Here is a 7,678-nt window from a genome sequence, read left to right on the forward strand (position 1 = left end):
CTCCTACAGCAGATGGGAGCAAATACAGAAACACATAACCAGATGTTGTACAGAGAGTGAGAGACCTAGAACTCTCACCCCGAAAGAAATTTTTCCAACAAATCTCTTCCCTCAGGGATCCAGGGGATGCAAGAGGAGACAGAAAAAACTGTAAGAGCTGGAGGTAATGAAGGACACACCAAAAAAAACCCAAATCCCCTAAATCAACATGATCAAAGATCATCTGAACTCACAGAGAGAGAGGCAGCATGCAGAGGGCCTGCAAGACTCTACACCAGTACTCATGCCTTCCGGTTTAGTGTTTTTATTGGGTTCCTGAGTATGCGAACAAGTGGGTCTTTGGTCACATGCCTCCTCTTGGACTTTCTTCCTTCTGATTGCCTGGTCCAGTTCCAATGTCTTGGTTTTCGTTTTATCTTATTGTATTTTATATTATTTTTGTACCTTGGAATCCTGTTTCTTTTCTAACGAGAGACAGAAAAGAGATGGATCCAGATGCAAGAGGAGATGAGGAGGAACTGGGAGGACTTGAGGGAAGGGAACGAGAAAGTATGATATATTATGTAAGAAATATATATTTCAATAAAAGGGAAACATTAAGAAGAAATAAAAAGTCTGAGCAGGGAAACAGAAGCAGGAGACCAATGACTGAGGAGTGGCAATGAATTTGCAAGGACACCAGGATTGTGTGCACAGAATTTATGATCTTCCCGTGTGGGTGGGAAGAGGCCCCAGTGTCTAATTATTCCAAGGTTGTGCTGAGCAATGCCACAGAAGACATTGTGATGGTAACGTTAACCATCACAAAACAAAATACCAGAAGAACCTGTGCAAGTCATCTTAAAGTGCCCACACATTTCACAGACACACCTGACTTTCAAATTTTGTTACCATGACACAACAGAAAACAGTATACCTTATGAGTCAGTTTGCGTGTACAAATACAGATATGCCTACAGGTTTCTACATACAAAACTGAAAGAAATGTAATTTTTTGCCTTAAACATTTTAGTACGGAAACCTTTCTCCCACACACGTACACACTCCACCAGATACCGATACTCCCAGTAGTGCTACTTTAGTTCACCTGGTATCTTCTCGGTACTGGTTAGGACCCAGTATATCAAACTCACAAGCGTCTAGTGCACTCTCTCCTGACAGTTAAAAAACAGACAGTCACTACAAGGTTGACCGCCATTGTCCTTTCCTTGCCATCTTCAACCCTTCCTCTGTACTCTTCTTCATGATTATTATGAAATCTCCCTCTCGAGGTATATGTGTTAGAGAAAAAAGATACTCATACTCAGGACCAAGGACCAAATATGTAGAACAAATTCTGAAGATTAGACAAAGTCTCCTCCATGAGAAAAGAGAATGAGAAATGTACGAATAGATAAAATGCCTAGAGGTGTTTGTAACCAATAACAACTGTCCCATGGTGCAAGACCAAGGCTACTTTCCTGGCACCATTTTTAGGATAAGAATTTTGTTTCAAGCTAACCAAGGTTGTCAGGCATGCTGATGTACGCTGGTGTTTCCGGTATACGGGCTGCTGAAGCAGGAAGTTTGTGAGTTGGAAGCCATTCTGGCCTACACAGGAAGTTCCTGACGAGAGGGAGAAAGGAAGGAAGAGATGGAGAAAGAAAGAGACAGGAAAAGACTAAACAGAGGGAGAAGAAGGAGAAGGAAGGAGAAAGGGAAGAAAGGGGGCAGGAGAGAGAGAAAGAGACTGAGGGGGGAAGGGAGACAGAGGGAGGGTGGCCAACTTGCTGGAAGACACCCAGTCATGTGAGATGACTTGGGGGACACCCGGCAGCAGGACTTCTGCATTCACAGAGCTCTTGAGAGTGTCTGGGGGCAACTGGTCCAGCAGTCACAAATCTCCAAGCTCTTTAAGAAGCTCTGTGGGGTAAAGAAACAAGTTCTATATTCCTACCAGCCAAAAAAAATGTAGCCAGCAGAAAATGTGTGTGTATATGTGTATATGTGTGTGTGTGCGTGCACGTGCGTGTGCGTGGGTGTGGGTGTGTGTATGTGGCCATAATCAAGATGGTAAGAAACAAAGATGAACTCAGCACAATTAGCTGGATGGTTTCAAGCATTTGTGCTATTGAGCTAGGTGATGATGTATCATTTGGCGTGATAATTATATGTTAAGCTTTTTTCAGTTCCATCAAATATCGGGGGAGAATTTGAAAGCTACTAGCCAATAGGAGTCACGGCATGCTGATTTTTGCCTTCTCCGGTTGGCATGAACAGATTATATAGATGATTTCAGGTTGGTATCAACGGAGTTGGTTTTAGTTCTTGTAAGAAAGCATTGAACAGAAACCATCACTCTCGAACTCGGATGTGACCAAGGATAAGAGCTGGTATGCTCCATAAAACAGCGAATAAGTTTTAAGAATGGGAATTAAAAATATTTTAAAAAGAAGAAGAAGTAGTGTCCAACCAGAGGACAGTGTTTTAAGTCACAGGGTGAAGGAAATGCTTATATTTTTTATTTATACCTTCTTAGATTTACTATTGATAAATGTTTAAAGTGAATTAAGGACTGGTGAGTTGGCGTGGCATATAGAGACCTTCTTAGCAGTCCTGATGACCAGAGCTGGATCTCAGAGCCCACTTAAAGAGAGGAAAGAGAGAACCGTCTCCACACAGTTGTCTCTGACCTCACATGCACACTGCGACATGGTCCTGCACAGACATGCACTGTAAATAAATGCAGGACAACTTACACTTATAAAGGATTTTACATTTTGCATGACTCCAAACTGTTTCTACAAATGCATTAAATGAAGTCCCTCTCGGGTCCTTAAGCACCATCTTCTATGTAGCATATTATCTCTTAATAAGGTAGAAAAAAACCCAAATGCCACATTAAAGGCAACAGAGAGGTGTAAGCCAGCCAAAAGAGCAAAGCACGTATGAACAAAGCGCAGCTCTCAGGCATGAGCCTCACCTAGGCTGTCTCACGTGGCTGGACAGTTTAGTGGTTCTCGGCGAAGACGAGTGTCAGGCCTCATGCTATGTAAGCACTAAGTATCGATGTACATATATGACGCTCAGCTCTGTTCTGTAACATATTCAGCTTGGCGACAAGGTTGTGTGCATCCTTAATATTCATTGCCACAAACCATGGGTCTGTCGGCAGAGAAGCTCCCAGTAGGAAGATGGTTCACAGGGTTCTTAAATCAGGAACCTAATTCGGGGTTAGGTGTGTGATTGCATGGTAAACACACCCACTCAGCTTAGAAGAGGCCTTGGCTTCGATCCCCAGCATGTCATGGGGAGGGGGAGATAAAGAAAGAGAGGAAAAGAGAGGGGGAAGAGGAGGGGGGAGTACCCTGTGGGAGAAGACAGAAAGAGCAGGGTACCACAGTAGTGCATATGCTTATCTGGGACAGTTTCCTGTTACCCACCAATTCTTTTCTCAACCGTTTGCTGCAATGGGCACCAAAAATAAAAGAAAGAAAAGAAAAGAAAATTTTAGCCACAAGGGCATGTATATCCACTGGCTTCACTCTTCTCTGAATTTGAGAGCTCTGTCTGTTTTCGTCTGGTAGGCAGTGTGGGTTTCATGAGCACTGGATTAAATGCTCTAAACTGGCATTCTGTGGCATCTTTGTTTCCCATTATATCAACTCAACCTAGGGAGCAAAATATACTATGCCAGACTCCCTCTTGCCTTCAACACACATAGAGGTACACGCATACACGTGCACAAGGTGAAATCGTTTTCAGAAACAGTTGTTTCATCCAGATTTTACCAAAATATCCAAAAAAAATGCCTCAGGGACTAAGGAGAGGCTGAGTAGATGGAGCAGAGGTTAAGAGCGCTGACTGCTCTTTCAGAAGACTCAGGTTCAATTCCTAGCACCCACATGGCAGCTCATAACCTCCTGTAGCTCGGGTCCCAGGGACCCTCTTCTGGTCTCTGCAGATACTATACACACATGGTGCACAGACTTACATGCAAGCAAACACCTATACATGCTCTTTTAAAACACCCTGAGGGGGCTACCGACATGGTTCAAGAGAGGAGAGGCCTTACTGCTTTTTCAAAGAATCTCAATTCAGTTCCCAGGATCCAGGCCAGATGGTTCACAGCTGTAATTCCAACTCTAAGAGACCTGTCTCTGTGGACACCCGCACTCACATACACACAGTCACATACAGGCATACACATAATTAGAAACAAGGTAAATGATTTTAAATGCCTTGAGGAATAGAAAATTGCTATCACGTGAGAAGCATGCTATCTTAGAGGAAAACACGCTGTGATATCTGGGTTCGGACCCCGGCTGTATTAGTTGAGCATCTCGCCAATGCCCATCCCTATGTTGGTATGTTCACAGGAGGCACTTGCATCTCTCATGCCAAAGCTCTGGAAAAACACAAGAAGGAAGGGCAGAATCAGAAATGAACATTGAGGAATAAACAAAACACCAAAGACCTTTAGTTTGAGGTCATCGGCAGCAATGACGTCAATAGCGAGTCACTTGTCATTCGCAACGAACCTCTCTCCGGTTTCTCTACCAGCCCACCAGCGAGGGCAGACCCACACCTTATTCACCAAGAGAACAGAACAAGGTACTAATTTCAGCGATAAAAGCAGCCAAGCCACCTAACATGGCAGTTTCTCAGGTCCTATAAAAGTAATTGAAGCACAGTCCAGGTCTTTCCTCCCCCTGGAGCAGCTTGCCTCTCCTACACCCTGATAAAAGCGTGAATTACCCTCTGCCATCCACTTTCACTTCTCACACAATAATAAACAGCAATTCTAAGCTGCCAAATACAGCCAGGCTCCCTGTTGTAACCTGGTGATTACAGAGAGAAAATCACATGGGCTGGACTCAAAGGCTTAAGGGGAAAATACAACTAAATCCACTAGCCAGCCAGGAGTGGAGTATCTAAGTAACTACCCCTCCCAACCTAGTTACTGTCCTGGACATCTCACACACCCCTGCAGAGGAGTTCTGATCACAGTGGGTCAAGAGAAGCTGAGAGAAAGCAGGCCACAACTAAAGAGAAAAGACAATCCTGTTAGTCAAGAGGTGGACATCTCCCCTTTCTCTGTCCTCGGCCAACTCAGCATCCACTCAGAGTGGGAAATCCTTGCTGAATATATGAACGAGGGAGCGAATGACCCTGTAGATTGAATGAGCAAATGAAGATCCTAGCCCAGCATCTGAAGGTTTGGCTCTAAGATCCTGAGGAAACGCTTCTGTCCTCAAGAAGCGCGTGGGTGAGCAGGCAGATGCCCCTTGGTAGCCCCTTCAGACACCAAAATCCCTACATATCGGTCTTTTCCAGAAAAATGGCCAGGCATTTGCACAAACCGTCTCCTGCATGTTACACCATCTCAAATGCTGTGTAGGTAGTTGTTACTCCGAGTCACTTAGGAAATAAGAGTGACCGACCCATCTGCATGTGCTCGGTTCCAACACAGGATCCTCCCTGCGATTAAAGATGTGGGCATGAGGCACGCAGACACAGAAGGCCCTGGCACTGGAAACTTCTGATAGTTTTGGAACCTGCTGACTTTTGTAGAATTGTTCTCCCTCTCATCAGGCCTCCGTTTTGTTGTACCATCTGGGCTCTGGTTTAAAAAAAAAAATGTTTATAAAGTTTCATGTCGGAAGAGATCTGGAAGGGAGAAGGGAGGGGGAAGAAAGGGGTGAAAGAAGGGAGAAGAAGGAGAAAAGAGAGGCCAAGGGAAGGGCGGGAGGAAGGGAGGCAGGATGAGGTCACAGTGGCGTTGGCTGCACATGTGTCTCTGTGCTATCTCCATTTTAAGTCAGGAATTACAAAGCGCTGGACAAATCGGGAGGACTGTATGTTCCTGAACACTGCCTCCTATTTGCTCCATCTTCCTTGCACGTACAACTGAGTTTCTGAGTGAGTTGTAATTGAAAATGATAACCGGTCTTTCTGGGCCCTGGATCTCACTGTTGTCACTGACTAGTGGAGCTAGTCGCTGCAGGCTGACTCACGCTCGCCGAGGCATTCCGCACCCGTCTCAACATGCCTGCAAAGGGCTAGCATCGGGATCCCAAAGAAAAGAAGAAAAGGTCGGTGCAAGAACTGGAAAGTAGACAGTGGTAAAGGATGACTGGCACGTGAACTCAGCCTTGTTGGTTATCTTCCTACTCCAGCAATGTGCACAGAGCGAGAGGGAGGCACATTCTCTCTGTCTGTTAACCTTGTAGAGAGCAACTGGCTTCACAGTGCTTGACAGATCCTACTGTCTTGTGGGAATGACTAATTCAGAAAGGTTAACTGGGGGATAAGGAACTTAAGAGTGAGAGGTGTGTGTGTGTGTGTGTGTGTGTGTGTGTGGTGTGCACATAAACATGCATGTCTGTTGCTCTCCTAAGCCTGATTCCATAACCATATATTCCTATTCTTGGTTGTGTGATTAGAACTTTCGCTATAACATCAGATGGCTAAATGACTCGTTTATCTTTTGACCTCAATAACAGAATCTACAGACTTGTCTTTAAGAGACAAAAGAAAACACTACTGGTTCTCTTTCGCCTTGGGTGAGATACAGAGCCTTGGTGGAAAGAGAACTACAGAGAACTACTAGAAATAAAACCAGACCCATCTCTTTTGGGCTATTTTAGATGGCGTCCATCCTCCACTTTGTAGCTAGATCTAAATTCTGACATCTCTCAAGAAGCACAAAATTTCAGAGTTGGAAGGCGTCTTCATCTCTCGGACTATCTCTGCTATTTAAATAATTATAGAGCCATTATTGGGGCTGGAAATTTCTCTGTGCTGTGAAGGATGCTCACCGGAGTGCTGACACTAATCATGTAGACAACTATACAACACCCAATAACACGAGAGCCCAAAGCTCCTGCAGCTTCCCTCTGAGTCCAGGGCACAGACCTTCTAGAAACCCACACTGACCACTCAGAAGGGGGGGGGGAGACACTGTAGGAAGGGTTTCCAGCAGTCACAGTAGGAAGGGCTTTCCTTTACATTGCCATTAAGACAATTTGTCAGGTTCACGGAAAGAAGAAACTAGAAGTTTAACGCTTTGCGTTCCACCTTAAGGGACTTGAAATTTATCTGGCACGGAGACAGTGCAGAGGCCGGGAGTCTAATTGGCTGGCAAGACACTTTGCAGTTTTACTCCAAGGAATGAGCAAATCAAGGCTGACAGATGACTCCTCGGAGAAAAACAAATACAAAACAGACACTCCAACTTTGAGCTGGCCAAATTCAAAAGCATTAGCGAGGGAACACTGCGGAATCGAGCCTTCTGGAAAACACCATCCCAGATGACACATTTTCCCCTGTTCTGGAACAGAGAGAGCAAACAACCAACTGTTTATGGGAAAGGGGTGATAGCACAGGCCAGTACTCACGCGTCCAGGAAGAAGTCTAGCAGCCCAGAGACCGACAGTCACCTGGTAGGGAAGTCAGCACTGCACTGCCCACCATGGTGCCCAACCGTCACATGTCCACACCAGACCGCTCCAGCACCCCTCAGTGACAGGGACCCATCTCATCTTTTGAAAAGATAGTCCTGGAGGCCCAAGTGAGAAGCAACCGCCGGTAGTGAGAAGCCAATCTGGTCACTGCAAGCCAGCCCACAACCTCGAGGCTTGTGTGAGGCTGTGATTCACCCCCACAATGAATCTGTCAAGCAGGCCTAGGAGAAATT

General features: G+C 45.3%; 1 protein-coding gene across 1 annotated transcript in view; it reads right to left on the minus strand.

Annotated features, from left to right (window-relative positions):
• Positions 1–7,433, minus strand: part of Adgrf4 (adhesion G protein-coupled receptor F4) — a 29,580-nt gene extending 22,147 nt beyond the window's left edge. The window contains exon 1 of the mRNA XM_013350980.2: positions 7,380–7,433. The gene's annotated coding sequence lies outside the window, so the exon portion shown is untranslated. The remainder of the gene's footprint in view (positions 1–7,379) is intronic.
• Positions 7,434–7,678: the final 245 nt, after the last annotated feature.

The sequence above is a fragment of the Microtus ochrogaster genome, linkage group LG2 (assembly GCF_000317375.1).
Source record: "Microtus ochrogaster isolate Prairie Vole_2 linkage group LG2, MicOch1.0, whole genome shotgun sequence".
In the NCBI taxonomy this organism is placed as follows: domain Eukaryota; kingdom Metazoa; phylum Chordata; class Mammalia; order Rodentia; family Cricetidae; genus Microtus; species Microtus ochrogaster.